The 16,750-nt window shown below is 43.0% G+C and overlaps 1 protein-coding gene across 1 annotated transcript in view; it reads left to right on the top strand.

The window, feature by feature from the left end:
• Positions 1–16,750, top strand: part of LOC124606129 (protein sprouty-like) — a 370,020-nt gene that overhangs the window by 225,780 nt on the left and 127,490 nt on the right. The gene's annotated exons all lie outside the window — the stretch shown is intronic.

Here is a 16,750-nt window from a genome sequence, read left to right on the forward strand (position 1 = left end):
AATCTGCAATAGTGATCGATTATGTCACTCTTCTCTTTAATCATCATCTAAAGCTTTAAATTCACTCTGCATGGTGTTGTAATGCTGTTCGATAGCAAATCTGCGGTAGTGATCGATTACGTCACTGCATAACAGATACTGAGATTCTCATCCTCCTATTCTGTCATCTCAATTCGTTTTTAGACGTTTGTGACATTAGACTGGTAGAGTGCCTCGTTTTTAATGCAAACAACCACTGGACGTTTAAACTTACTTTATACCACGAACAAATAGCGAAGGGTAAACAGCGCTGACAGCGTGATTCTACCGAACGGCAGAACATCGTGCCGACCGAAACATGCCGTATCGCAACACAAACTGAAATGTCGTGCTATGCCGAACACTTCCTAGAAGGACCGAGCACAACCGAGACAGGCAGAGCCTCGGCCCGCACATCCGGCTCGCTTGCAGTTCAGCATGCTGTGGTCGACTCTGGTGTACAGCAACCCTTCCGTAAAACCTACCTCTCCTTGATAAGAAGACGCTTGTGCCTTGTTATAGGCCACAAGACGGAACCACTCTCATTATGCTAAGTGGGCAAGTTCAACGAAAGCGTAAAGAATATACGCTGAAGTGGCAAAGAAACTGGTATAGGCATGCGTATTAAAATACAGAGATATGTAAACAGGCAGAATACGGCACTGTGGTAGGCAACGACTATATAAGACAAGAAGTATCAGGTGCAGTTGTTGGATCGGTTACTGCTGCTACAGTGGCTGGTTATCAATATTTAAGCGAGTTTGAACGTGGTGTTGTATACTCCCAGTTTTTTCATCGTCATCAAGTGTGCTACGTTAGTGTTGTGTTCTGGCCGTTCTACAGTGTCGTCAAGTGGTGTGGTTTTAATCGTGTGCTCGAATTGTACATAGTTTTGCTGTCCTTGATTATTCCGTGCTACACCGCACATCGCGGGCTGTTTTAATCATTCTGCGACTTTGTATGCTCCGGCCGTACTTCGCCTAGTGTCTTTTAATCCTTAGAGTGTGCGTTTTTTGTGTATAAAATACTTTTTTTAGATTTTATCTCCATTTTACAGTCACCCCTTTTTGTATGGTTTCTTGCATTATGTTCCCTCTTTTTATATGTACTCGAATGTTTCGCCATGTTGTCTCCTTTATATTGTTTTAAATGTCTTCCTGTATACTTGTAATGTCTCTCGGCTGAAGAGCAGTCCGTGCCGTTCTAGGCGCTTCAGTCTGGAACCGCTTGACCGCTACGGTCGCAGGTTCGAATCCTACCTCGGGCATAGATGTGTGTGATGTCCTTAGGTTAGTTAGGTTTAAGTAGTTCTAAGTTCTAGGGGACTGATGACCACAGATGTTAAGTCCCATAGGGCTCAGAGCCATTTGACCCATTTGAAGAGCAGCGCTTATGCTGCTGCCAGCCCGCCCAATATGGGGAACTGAAAGTACAATAAATAAGCGATAGGACACAACATGTCCGAAGTAGCGATGAAGTGGAGATTTTCCCGTACGACCATTTCACTAGAGCACCGTGAGTATCACGAATCCGGTAAAATATCAAATCTCCGACCTCGCTGCGGCAGGAAAAAGGACCAACGACGACTGAAGAGAATCGTTCAACGGGACAGAAGTGCAACCCTTCCGAAAATTGCTGCAGATTTCAGTGCTGGGCCATTAACAAGTGTCAGCGTGCGAACCATTCAACGAAACATCATCGATACGGACTTTCGGTGCCGAAGGTCCACTCGTGTACCCTCGATGACTGCACGACACAAAGCTTTACCCTCACCTGGGCCAGTCAAGACCGAAACTGGGCTGTTGATGACTGGAATCCTTTTCACGGTGACTGCAATATCAATGAGTGACAACTGGAATCGATCATCTCATAGCAATACCGCTGGTAACAATTTGTGGGGCTGTGAAATGGATCACATTGGTTCAACTACATCTACATCTACATGCATACTACCCAAGCCATCGTACGGTACACGGCGGAGGGAACCTTGTACCGCTACTGTTCACTTACTTTCGTGGTCCACTCAGGCTTCCGTACGAGCCCTAATTTCTCGCAGCTTATTTTCCTGGTCCTTACGCTAAGTGACCACTGGCGAAAGTAGAATCGTTCTGCAGTCGGCTTGAAATGCTGGTTCTGTAAATTTCCGTAATCGTGACTCGGGATATGAGCGCCGTATTCCTTCTAAGGATTCCCATTTGAATTCACGAAGCATCTCCGCAATACCTGCGTGCTGATCGAACCTACCGGTAGCAAATCTAGCAGCACGCCTCTGAACTGCTTCGATATCTTCCTTTAATCCGACCTGGTGGAGATTCCAAACATTCTAACAGTAATCAACAATGGGTAGCACCAGCGTTCTGTAGTCCGTCTCCTGTAAGGATGAGCTACACCTTCCAAATTCTTCCAATAAAACGAAATCGACCATTCGCCTTTCCATACTATAGTCCTTACGTGCTCGCTCCATTTCATCCCGCTATGCAACGTTACACTCAGATGTTTAATCGACGCGACTGCGTGAAGCAGCACACTAACAATGCTGTATCGGAACATTAGGGGTGGTTTTTCCTACTCATCCGCATTAACTTACATTTTCCTGCACTTAGAGGAAGCTGCCATTCGTCACACCATCTACAAATTTGTCTTTCTTGCATCGTCCTACAGTTACTCAACAACTACTTCCCGTACATCCCAGCGTCGTCAGCAGACAATTGCAGAATACTGCTCACCCTGACCATCAGATCATTTATGCGTATAGAAAATAACAGCGGTCTTGTCGCACTTCTCTGGAGCATTGCCGGCCACTGTGGCCGAGCGGTTCTAGGCGCTTAAGTCTGGAATCGCGCGACCGCTACGGTCGCAGGTTCGAATCCTGCCTCGGGCATGAATGTGTGTGATGTCCTTAGGTTGGTTAGTTTTAAGTAGTTCTGAGTTCTAGGGGACTGATGACCACAGATGTTAAGTCCCATGGTGATCATAGCCTGGGGCACCCCTGACGGTACCCTTGTGTCTGATGAACGCTCACTGCCGACGATAATGTACTGTGTTCTGTTACTTAAGTAATCTTCGGACCACTCACATATCTGGGAACCTATTCGGTATGCTGGTACCTTCATTAACAATCAGCAGTGGAGCACAGTGTCCAACGCTTTCCGGAAATGTAGGAATATGGAATCAGCATGATGCTCTCCATCCTTCTACCATGTGAGGAAAGGGCAAGCTGAATGTGGCACAAGCGGCGCCTTCAACTCCGTGCTGATTTGTATACAGAAGCTTTTCTGTCTCAAGGAACGTAGGAAACGTAGGTGGCAGACTTCGGGTCATTGGTAAGATACTGCGAAAATACAACTTTACAAAACACTTTTGCTTCCATCTTAGAGCGCCAAATAAAACAGCGGATATCAGCATATACGAAGGAGGATAGTGCAAGTGCGCTCAGGTTTTCTTTGCTCCGGGAAATGCCGAAAAAGATTTGGGCGACGTTTGAAGGCAGACGCACATTATTCCGCGAAAGTCTGCTTACAAAGTTTCAGGAGCCATTATCAAGTCAGTATGAGAATATACTTCAGCCGCCTGCGTATTGCTTCCGTAGAGACCGCGAAGAAGAGATCTGACTAACTACAGCGCGAAGAAACGGTTTTAAACAGTCATTCTTCACGTGCTCGGTATTCAATTGGAACGTGAAAAAAGCCTAACAGATCGTACAATGCTAAGTACGCTCTATCATGCACTTCAGAATGATTTGCAGAAGATGTATTCAGATGTAGAAGAGGTAACGACAGTGGACAATTTGGGACCCGGCCGCTGTGGCCGAGCGGTTCAGTCCGTAACCGCGCTGCTGCTACGGTCGCAGGTCCTGCTTCGGGCATGGATTTGTGTGATGTCCTTAGGTTAGTTAGGTTCAACTGGCTCTGAGCACTATGGGACTTAACATCTGTGGTCATCAGTCCCCTAGAACTTAGAACTACTTAAACCTAACTAACCTAAGGACATCACACAACACCCAGTCATCACGAGGCAGAGAAAATCCCTGACCCCGCCGGGAATCGAACCCGGGTACCCGGGCGCGGGAAGCGAGAACGCTACCGCACGACCACGAGCTGCGGACATGGTTAGTTAGGTTTAAGTAGTTCTAAGTCTAGGGGACTGGTGACCTCAGAAGTTAAGTCCCATAGTGCTTAGAGCCATTTGAACCATTTGAAATTTGGAGTCGGATGATTGCGTTTAAGTAACGTCTTAAAAAGGGCCACCTACGAGATGGATTTGTATCTATTGAATGAGTGCGACATTTATTCTACTTAGGCTGTTACTTAATTAATCTTTATTTCTTTCCACAACTGGTTTCGGTTGATGAAGCCATTGTCTAGTGACAAACGTCAAAACTGTCAAAACATAAAGGACAGTTGAATTTTGTAAACCAATAGGGGTGGAGGTGTAGATTGATAAGACGCTACCAGTTCTGACATTTGGCAAATTTAAAGATTGTTACTACACAGTGCCCTCATAAACCGGCTGTGGAAGAAAGGAAGATTAAATATGCAAATAGCAGCCTAAGTAGAAAAATGCCGTGTCCATTTAATAAATATTTAGTTGTGGTACCCTCCATTAAGAAGACGATCTGTGTCTACTGTTTGAGCTCTGACGTGTAGCTTAAGTATCCGAGCAGTGATAGTTCGTATTATGCAACCTAATGCAACGAAAGCTTTAACTAACAAAAGAAAAGTGAAAACTATGGTACACTAGTTGCTAGATGGTCCGTGACTGGACGTTGACTAGGAAATTTCAACGTACTACTCACCGGCCACCCGAAACCTTTGCATCTTCGATCCCAATCTATGTATTCACTGTCGAGTAGAGACTACTGGTCGAATCTGAAACCACTGTGCTCATGTGCCTGACCTGTCAGTACATAGTTTTCCATTTTTTTCTCTTCTCCAAAAGGCCAAATTGAGAAGAAATGCAAATGTAGTGATGGAAGAGTGGTATGATCGTAGCTTCGAGGTCAACTATTTGTCTTCAATATTAGCTCTACGTGATTTCTACATCAGTTAATTCATGCAGAAACAATATACGACAAGAGATGGTCGTGGTCAGGGGCGTGGGGAAGTTAGACGGACGCAATTTAGTGCTGAGAGTATTGCTCACAAAGTTAAAAAAAAAAAAAGGTTCAAATGGCTCTGAGCACTATGGGGCTTAACTTCTAAGGTCATCAGTCCCCTAGAACTTAGAACTACTTAAACCTACCTAACCTAAGGACATCACACACATCCATGCCCGAGGCAGGATTCGAACCTGCGACCGTAGCAGCAGCGCGGTTACGGACTGTAGCGCCTAGAACCGCTCGGCCACCTCGGCCGGCTGCTCAAAAAGTATTCTAAAACATCCCAAGGTTACCATAGGTGTGATGAAGTACAGCACATATAGCATTTGCTTCTGTTTTATTATTACTGACGAGTGGGCCCACAGTTAATCTCGTCACATTTCATCAGAGTATCATGTGTACATTACGACACTTAAGACTTGTATCTCTGTTGATGGGCTATCGATTGAGGTGCTCACACTATTTTCAATAAGAAGATTTATCCTCGATAAAAAGCGAATGAAAGCATCTTGCTGTAGGAACACTTTTGCTACCATTCCCAGAATTTAGCTGGAGGCTGCGCATAGTCAATGGCCGTGTGGGACTAGCCGAGCGGTCTAATGCGCTGCAGTCATGGGCTGTGCAGCTGGTCCCGGCGGAGGTTCAAGTCCTCCCTCGGGCATGGGTGTGTGTGTTTGTCCTTAGGGTAGTTTAGTTTAAGTAGTGTGTAAGCTTAGGTACTGATGACCTTAGCAGTTAAGTTCCATAAGACTTCACACACATTTGAACATTTTTGAACATAGTCAATGTGAATAGTGAAAGGCTATGCTGTGTCACAAAAGTCTTAGTAATTTACTTTGTGAGGAACTGCAATCTAAATCTTTCGGAAGCAGCTGCCGATGAGAAATTTACATTTTTTTGTGTTTTCTTTTCATTCTCTACCGTAAGGATAGAACTGAGGATATTTGCGGCCAAATAGCAGACATGCTCTTAGTGCTGTAGAGCGAGTCCCAAATGGGAATATTTTGGAGGATTTTTCTAGTTCCAGCATTTAAGTTACAGTCAAGGGTTCCCTCCTGAAAACTCTGGTCAGAACAGGGCGATAGAAACTACTTTACTTTTAATTTAATGCTGTGCGATACGATCGACAACCAATGCTGATGAATTTACAAATAATTTGTTTTCATCTTTGTTATCATTCATATACTGTCCAGCCATATTAATATGACCATTGGATAATCACCGTTTGTAGATCACTGCGAGACGTAAAGGAAGAGAGTCAGTGAGGTTCTGGAAGATATAGACAGGGATATGAAACTTCAAAAATATTCAAATGTGTGTGAAATCTTACGGGACTTAACTGCTAAGGTCATCAGTCCCTAAGCTTACACACTACTTAACCAAAATTATCCTAAGGACAAACACACACACACCCATGCCCGAGGGAGGACTCGAACCTCCGCCGGGACCAGCCGCACGGATGTGAAGCTATGCCGGCTCCAGTGCCGTGGCCGGCTGCGTTAGGTTACTCGGTTTATCCACAGCGCGAGAAGCCCGATCGAAGTGGTCCCATGAATTCTCGTTTTTTTTTTTAAATCCGGAGAGTTTGGTGGCCAGGGGACTACGGTAAATTCGTCCTGGCACGCAGGTACACTGCGAGCTGTGCCACACTTCGCATTATCCTGGTGGTAGACGCAATCGTGCCGAGGAAAAACAAACTGCACGTCGGGGTGTACGTTGTCCACAAGGATAGATGCGCACTTGTGTTGATCCACTGTGACTTACAGAATGACGATATCGACCAGGAAAAGCCACGGTAACATTACCCAGACCATAATCTTCCCTCCTTCGGCTCGCAGGAGCCTTCCGACGATTATTGCACGGTCTCGGCAGTCAGTCCGATGGAGCACAAAAAGTGATTCATGTGAAAAGGAAACCTGTCATCACTCAGCGGACTTACAGTTGCGGTATTGGCGTGCAAATTCCTGGTTTTGTCGCTGATGAACAACAACCGGCATGGGTGCATCAACAGGCGCCTGCTGTGGCGGCCCACATGCAGTAGCGTTCGCCGAACGGTCATTGAGGATACGCTGTTTGTAGCCCATTGATTCATTTGGGCGGTCAGTTGCTCAACTGTTCCACTTCTATTGGCCCGCACACATTTCCGCAGCCGTCGTTCACCGCTCATCTGAGGCTCATGGAGCATCACCGTAGCCTCGGTGCCGGTTTTGGATAGCGCCATTTGGCCATGCACGGTATACTCCAACCACGGTGGCACGCGAACAGTTTTCAAACTTAGCAGTTTCCGGAAAGCTTCCACTCTAGGCCCGAAAGCCAACGATGATATCCCTTTGGACGTCAGATAAATCGCTCCCTCTATTATAACAACGACTGTACTGTTTGTCTGCGTCCATCCCCCCCTCTCCCCCCCCCCCCAACCTCGACACGCTTTATAGACTCTCCGCTGCTAGTGCTGCCCCCGGCCGGGGTGGCCGAGCGGTTCTAGGCGCTACAGTCTGGAACCGCGAGACCGCTACGGTCGCAGGTTCGAATCTCGCCTCGGGCATGGATGTGTGTGATATCCTTAGGTTAGTTAGGTTTAAGTAGTTCTGAGTTCTAGGGGACTGATGACCTCAGAAGTTAAGTCCCATAGTGCTCAGAGCCATTTGAACTATTTTTTTGCTAGTGCTGCCACCTGCCGTCTCTGAGTGGTCATTGATCGCCGACGTCGAACACAGGCGGTCGTCATTTTAATGTGACTTAACCGTGTATATCTCTGATGTCTAGAAACAGACTGTCTAGAAACAGACTGTAACACGCTTGGGGGAGCTTTCAGGCCTACCTGTTTCTGCAGAAACGTGTTTACCAGCAAGCGGTTCTCTTTGGTTTTCAAGCTTTACAGTGGCCGACTGGGGATACATATCTGCGATGTGAAGTGCTTTTGACATAGTTGTCACCACGTACTGCGTAGTAGTTGAGATGCGACAGTGCCGTGTACCACCATCGCATAAAAGTGATTCAGTAACTGTTGTCATATCGCTCTATACGTACGATCTAATGCTAAACTGTTATCAACATGGACAATACTTTCTTTATTAAAGAACACGGACCACAGTCAGTGGTTCGAAGTAGGTACACAGTGTTGAGAAGAACGTGTTATGTTCAATAATATTAGCACCAAAACAGTACTGCAACACGATGTTTCTAACATGACGTTGCATTCCTTCGATGATAACGAATATAAAATAGTGTCGTCTTCAAATGAGAAACTCTGTTGTGCGGATTCGTAGTCCAAAGTTGATATGGTATGAATGCGTGTGCTATGTCTGTGAGCGGTAAACAGCAATGATTTGCCGAGGACTGTTCAGCAGATGTAGTCAATTATTAGTTGTCTACAACTTTCTGGATCATGCTTGAATGTTCCAATATACATCTGGTCCCTATATAAATCGATTCGACCAACCATATCTCATTTCACATTCATCTGCATCTACATGTATTAATCAGATTGCATATTATCCAACTAATTTCACAGCTGAGGCTCGTGAATAATTTGACTAGGTTTTTCAATAATGGACGATGTTTTCGCTACTTCTTCCGCTGTTTGTCTTTACGAGATCGAACTTTATTTTCGTTTGGATGTGAAAGAAGAGGGAGGAGGGGGGAGGAGGCTCGTATGGAAATGAAGAGAAAAGAAGACGACCTTCCGACAAGAATTACAGCTTAATCTTAAAATGACAAAGTCTGTTGTGCAGATTCTGTAGTCCAAAGCCGAAATGGTGTGAATACCTGTGCTATGTCTGTGAGTGGTAAACAGTAATGGTTTGGAGAGGCTATGCCAGTAGGTGCAGTCAGTGATTTACAATTTGCGAAATTTGTCATTATTTCAATAATAATGAGAGACACGTATAGAACAATTACTTCAAAACTTCGTAAAAAAGTGATAAGAAAAACATTTGGGGAACATTGATTCGCACGGTCTTGTGAGTGCTATCAACAACGGATTTCAAATTGATCCCATATTTCTAGATTTCCAGAAGGCTTCAGGCTCCGTTCTTCGGAGGCGATTTCTAATAAAATTGCTTGCCTATGGAGTATCGTCTCAGTTGTGCGACTGGATTCATGATTTCTTGTCAGAAAGGTCACAGTTCATAATAACTGACTAAAAGCTATCGAAAAAAACAACTGGTCTGCTCCAACAAAGTGTTGTAAGCCCTCTGCTGTTCGTAATCTTTATAAATCTTTAGGAGACAATTTGAACAGCCCTCCTAGATTGTTTCCAGACAACGCTCTCTCTTATCGTCTAGTAAAGTCGTCAGAAGGTCAAAACCTACTGCAAAATGATTTACACAATATGCCTGTATGGTGCCAAAAGTGATAATCGACTCCAAGAAATAAAGCGTGAGACCATCTACATGAGTGCTAAAAGGAGTCCCCTAAATTTCGGTTACACAGTAAATCACACAAATCGAAAGGCTATCAATTCAGCTAAATACTTAGGCATTACAATCACGAACAAATTAAATTTTAACGGTCACGTAGATAATGTTGTGGGGAATGCGATCCATAGACTGCATTTTATTACAGAACACTTAGAAGATGCAACACGTGTATCAAGGAGCTACCCACACTACGTGTGTCCGTCCTTTGCTAGAGTATTGCTGCGCTCTATGGGATCCGTACCAGATATGATTGACGGAGGGTATCGAAAAAGTTCAAAGAAGTGTACCTCGTGTCACGGATATTGAGGTGGCAATCATTAAGAGAAAGGCGTTTTCCTTTATGGCGATATCTTTTCACGAAATTTCAGTCACCAACTTTCTCCTCCGAAATATTTTGTAAATGCCAAGCTATATAAGGAGAAATGATCGTTGCAATAAAATAAGAGAAATCAGAGCTAGCACGGGAAGATTTAAGTATTCGTTTTTTCCATGAAGAGTTCGAGAATGGAACGACGGAGAAATTGTCCGAAGGTGGTTCGATGAACCCTTTGGCAGGCACATAAGTATGAATCGCATATTAGTCATGTAGATGTAGTTCCTCAAGTAAGTTATTTAAATTAGTATTCTACCATCTTTCTCATAGGAATTACGTTCTTTTTTATCGTTCTTTACTGCCATACTATACCTAAAATAAATTTCATCTGTATTATTTTATCGTGAAGTTATTTTATGCGAAGAAATAACACACTGTGACAAGATTTGCAATAAGTGGTTCAAATGGCTCCAAGCACTATGGGACTTAACATCTGAGGTCATCCTAGACTTAGAACTACTTAAACCTAACTAACCTAAGGACATCACACACATCCATGCCCGAGGCAGGATTCGAACCTGCGACCGTAGCAGCAGCGCGGTTCCGGACTGAAGCGCCTAGAACCGCTCGGCCACATCGGACGGCCGAGATTTGCATCTAGAACCAAAAACTAATACTAGATTACACATGCACACATGAAAACTGCCTGGTAGCTGCTTGTTAAACACTAGAAAAACTCTCCATACCGTTTATCCGGCGTGATGTATAGTTGATTCTAATTGACATATTTCTCACAACAAGTAATGAGTTTGGACTTACACGTGCATTAGCCTAAAGTATTACATGCTCCGTTCGAGGCAGTAAGATTGCAATGGGATCTGCGCGATGAGAATAAACGTCGTAACATTTATCGTCCAGTTGTAAGAGCATTAACATAGGAGAGTAGGGCGTTTCTTTATTACTGGGCACACAAAAACCCACACACACACTCCCTCTGCGTCTCTCTCTTTCTCTCTCTCACGCATACACACATACATACGAAGTGTGTGTGCACATGATAGAGTCAATGTCCGCAGGCCTGCCATGATACGGCTGATGTTTTCAAGACGGCGTGTAGCGCTTGCGTGGCTGTGCGTAACACAGGCAGCGGCCGAGCAACAGGTAGAGAGAGAAAAGAGAAGAAAAAATCGGGTTGTGTTCCGTTTCTGAACGTGCCTCACCTTCACGGACGTCGATTGGTCTCGGATTCAAAGTCTCCTGGCTTTCGTTTTGGGCAGCCGCACCTACCTGGCCGCTGCCGCCTAGGACGGGGGACTGCCTTCGCCACCTACGGTCGGGCCGCCCGTCAGCTGTTAACGGCCTCAGCGCGCCACTCGCCCACACAGGACGGCTGCGTCTGGTTTTTTGCACGTGCCGTTTATGACGAACCTTTCACACTACGTACTGTTCCGATACTTGTCTAACGTTTCTTTCTATTACACTACTTCTAAAATAGCAGAGAGATAGCCTGCGTACTTTGGCAATGACTAGCACTGCAAGACCGAAAATTTCGACCGAAGCATTAAAAATGAAAATGAAGATTCTGCATAAAATACGCAAGTTGATTAAAAATTATCTAACGATTTCATGATGTTACATATTCAAGAACGCATGTTATTATCATTCATGATGTGAATTTGGGACATTGGCGTGTGTTTACGTACGCCATCTAGCGGGTAACAATGGTTCCAATGGCTCTGAGCACTATGGGACTTAACATCTGAGGTCATCAGTCCCCTAGAACTTAGAACTACTTAAACCTAACTAACCTAAGGACATCACACACATCCATGCCCAATGCAGGATTCGAACCTGCGACCGTAGCGGTCGCACGGTTCCAGACTGTAGCGCCTAGAACCGCTCGGCCACTCCGGCCGGCAGCGGGTAACAGGCTAGTTGTTTAATGTTTTGTTGAAATACTGCTATCGTCATTTATTTGACTGAAAAATTTCATAGCGTATGTATATATACACGTTCCAGTTTCTTTTTTTTTTCACAAAAGCATTGTCAGAGGTTTCGAATTACTTCGTACGTGTAACCATCTTTCTGTGGTTATTGTTATGATTTAATGCATACATTCTTAGGTTTGACACGACTCGTGTAACTTGTTCATATGCGAGAAATGTTCCATTTTACTACCATATTTTTTTCTGTGCATTTGCACTAATAAAATTCCTTGTTCTTGCATTAGTCTAACTAGCTACTGTCCGGAAAATAGCATAATTATATTGGCAATCAAATGTAACTTTCATGTGCACTATAGCACTAAATTCGGCAGACAGTAGCTTGTATATGCGATGTTCTTTACTTTTTTTCTTCGTACGTTTTAGTCGTCTGTGTTTTACTATGTTTGTGAAATGATAGAGCAATCATAGAACGACGTTGACGACGTGTAGAATATGATTTCAGATTGCTGATAATAATCTGGTGAACAAATTCAAAGCGGGACTGGTGTAATAAACATTGCAATATACAACTCCAAGGTTCAGTTTTAGGTCCACTACTGTACTCATGTATGTGAACGATCTTCCGTGTAGTATACTATAAGCAGAATTAGGTCTTTTTACAGATGACGCTAGTATTGTAATAAATCCAAGCATACACACAGAAACAGAAGAAATGCTAAACAAAGTTCTTAAAAGTATCATTGACAGATTTTCTGCAAGTGGTGTCACCTTCAATTTTAAAAAAGTGCAACATATTCAGTTCTGCACATTTAGAGGTACTACTCCAGTTATAAGTGTAACACATGGTGTGGAAATAATAAATAGGGTGAAAACTTCAAAATTCTTAGGGGTCCATATTGGTGAGAATTTAAATAGGAAAAAAACACATTTTACAACTCCTAAAACAACTTAGTTCAGGGACATTTGCGCTTATAATCACTGCAAATCTTGGAGAGAGACAGATCATTAAGCTGACGTATTTTGCAAATTTTCATTCAATAATGTCATATGGAATAATGTTCTGAGGTAACTCATCTTTAAGAAAGAAAGTCCTCAATGCGCAAAAACGTGCTGTAAGAATAACTGCGGTGCCCACTCACGATAAACTTGTAGATATCTGTTTAAGAAGTAGGGTATTCTGACTATTGATTCACAGTATATTCATTCCCTCGTGAAGTTTGTTATAAATAGTTCACTACACTTCAAAAGGAACACTGGGTTACATAATTGCTATACGAGAAGGAAAAATGACGCTCATTACTGCACATGAAGGTTGTCTTCAGCATAAAAATGGGTGCACAATGCTGCAACAAAAATTTTTGACCACTCATTCAGTGATATAAACTCTCTAACAGACAGCAAAGTAAAATTTTGTAATAAACTGAGAAAGTGTCTCCTTGACAACTTCTTCTGTTCTGTAGAAGTTCTATAACTATAATGTGTAAAACGTGGTGGGTAGAAGTTATTAACTAGCATTTGAATATCTTTCTCCTTTTTGTATTTAGAAAAAAGGACTTAAGAAATACTTAGAATGTAATCATGTGTACAAATTAATTTGCAAATGTGAATGTAAAATGACTCGTTCCACCTCTTACGCTCTATCGTGCAAAATGATCCATGAAACATGTAACTAACTAACACGAACATAAGTGTCAGTAGTTAACACTCAACGAATTATTAACCCTTTCCTCCCCCACATTATAAAAAACTATACCGGTGGATTTACTATTTGCAAAGAACTTTATCAAGGCAACTGAAACCGGAGTAGTGCATTTTAATACATAATTATATTTGTTTTAATGTGTGTACAAAATGTAAGCGGAACTTCTGAGTCTCATCAGGATACATTCAACGTATATGTTCGGTTATTTACTTATTGCCTTAGTAATATCAATTTAAATGAACTAAAACAAGACGAAACTGGATTATAAACATCAAAACACTCACAATAATGTCCTTTTACGTCAGCGGGGCCCATAAACTCCTATGTTGAAATGAAAAACACAGCAGTAAGACAGTCCGTTGTTTTCTTCTGTCCTCTGTGAGCAAAGATATTGAACTGTCACAGCCAAAGAGTCTCCTGCGCTACAGTAGAAGTCATGGCAGAAGTACACCACAGAGTATGTAAACCTATGGAATGAGCACAGCCTGCTGCGCATGTTCTCAACACCAAACCAAGTTGCTCACGTGATTTTGGGACGACGTTGCTTTTCTACAGTTTGCAGTAATAGCGTAACTTGAATTTATACGCATTAACCATATTTTGTATACATTTCTGCACGTTGGAGTTTTAGTAACAGGTCATAGGTATGTAAAAATGGTTCAAATGGCTCTGAGCACTATGGGACTTAACTTCTGAGGTCATCAGTCCCCTAGAACTCAGAACTACGTAAACCTAACTAACCTAAGGTCATCACACACACCCATGCCCGAGGCAGGATTCGAAATTGCGACCGTAGCGATCGCGCGGTTCCAGACTGTAGCGCCTAGAACCGCTCGGCCACCACGGCCGGCGGTATGTAAAACAAATGTTTAATTGTAAATGTCATTTGATACGAGACACGTTGTTTGTTGAAAAATATCGAGACACGGTATTATAATGTCTTATACTGTTGAGATACTTTATGCAATTTACGAGTCAAGTATTTAATAAGTGTGCATGTGTGTTCTAGTAAACTGCCTGTCAATGTATACATATTGGTGATATGTTCATATGCAGATAAAATTTATACACGGCACTTTAATTTCCTGCAATTAACACAGGTTCTCAAACCCTTGTGTGTTTCTAAGTATTTTGGCATGAGACAGTTTCCTATATAGTATAATTGTAACGTAATTAATAACAACAGTGATTCGACAATATGAATACATGTAACAGAAAGCGTAAAAAGACATCGTTGGTTGTCAGTTCTCATCCTGTTACCGAAAAAAAAGAAAACATAAATGAAATGGAATTTGAACTACGATATTGTTGCGAAAAAGCAGAACACTACTGCTCTTCACATCTTTAAGCCAATTCAGTACCTGGTAAGAAACTGGTAAGATGTCTGTAAAACGCTTCTACGAAGTTTTGAAGGTCACTTCTGTGTAACAGCGAAGTAATAACACTCAAAAAATGCCAAGTGCTATAGCGCTGAAATGCGTCGTGACAAAATCATGTGACTTGAGTTGCAGCGTATGTTGCGGACAGAATTCTCGTTCTGTGTATCCGAATGCTCACTCCAAACAGATTTAAACTCTGCGAGATACACAGACGCCCCTTGAGGATGCCAGTGGATGAAGTCAACTGCATGCTGTTTTGCGATTCTAGAAAGTGGACCTACCTACCAGAAACGGGTTAACTGCATAACTGAGAACGAAACAGATGAAAATTTATGTTGCTATTGTCGACGTACGTAGCGACATTACCCACCAAACGTGTTACAGGTGTGCAGAGAGGCTAGTGTAATGCGTGTCCAATAAGGTTTCCTTTATTCATCAAGACAAGACGTAGTTGCCGGCCGAAGTGGCCGTGCGGTTAAAGGCGCTGCAGTCTGGAACCGCAAGACCGCTACGGTCGCAGGTTCGAATCCTGCCTCGGGCATGGATGTTTGTGATGTCCTTAGGTTAGTTAGGTTTAACTAGTTCTAAGTTCTAGGGGACTGATGACCTCAGCAGTTGTGTCCCATAGTGCTCAGAGCCAGCCAAGACGTAGTTCTATGGGCTCCCACTGAACGTATTCCTGATTTCATAGTTTTTATTTACATAGAATGAAACAATGTCCATTCTGTAAGGTTCCCGTACCGGCAGTATTGTGCAAGCTAATGTTTCAGAGAATCTGTTTATAAACTCCTCTAGCCTACGTCACCATCCTTCTAGGACAAAGATTGTTAGCTCAAAGCCTATCGTAACCACTTTCTCAGTGACAACCCAACTACATGACACTGGCTCCATTTGTTTGTTAAAAAGTGTAAATTTCTTTTAATACTTCCGGGAGCCTCTAGACGTGTTATAAATGCTTCTGCAGTATCTTCCGGATAACTTAAATCACTAGAGAATCCTCACAACGGAGAGCAGAGACATATTAGAGCATTTGATTAAACTGCTAATAGCTCGGAGCTGGCGTTGGGAGTACTCCTACCTTTCAAATAAATACCTGGGAGTGACAATGTGCTGCGATATCTCATAGAACAGTCACGTAAGTTTAGTCCTGTGTCAAGCAACTTACATTGATAGGGCACAAATGGCTCTGAGCACTATGCGACTTAACTTCTGAGGTCATCAGTCGCCTAGAACTTAGAACTAATTAAACCTAACTAACCTAAGGACATCACACACATCCATGCCCGAGACAGGATTCGAACCTGCGACCGTAGCGGTCGCTCGGCTCCAGACTGTAGCGCCTAGAACCGCACGGCCACTCCGGCCGGCGATAGGGCACAAAGAATCTTCAGTTCGTCTAGGAAAGATGCCGCTTACAAAATACTGGTTCGGCTTGTAGCGGGGCGACATTCAGTTTTGTGAGACATATCAAAGTGTATCTAATGTGCGCGAAACGACCTGACAGAAACCGTTAAAAAATGTTGACAAAACTGAACTGGTAGACACTGAAAAAGGACATAAAACAGGTCACGAAAATTTCGAGAAGCGATTTTCAAAGGACATTCTATTTATAGGGATTGTTAACATAAAATCCTAATAATGACATGCAATACCAAGGTAATCGTCCCAGTCCCCAACAGTGAAGAAACTAAAAGAGAAGTAAAGCTGTCATCGATGAAAAAGATGATTTAAGTATCACAGTACATGATTCTGTCGTAGGTGGTACAACATACTTTTCCTCGATCTAAGGAGGCCAGTTATTATATATTAATGTGAAATTCTAAGTAACGTACTGATTGATGCTCCTGTCACATACACAAAGCATTATTACACT

This window comes from Schistocerca americana, chromosome 3, assembly GCF_021461395.2.
Source record: "Schistocerca americana isolate TAMUIC-IGC-003095 chromosome 3, iqSchAmer2.1, whole genome shotgun sequence".
Taxonomy (NCBI): Eukaryota; Metazoa; Arthropoda; class Insecta; order Orthoptera; family Acrididae; genus Schistocerca; species Schistocerca americana.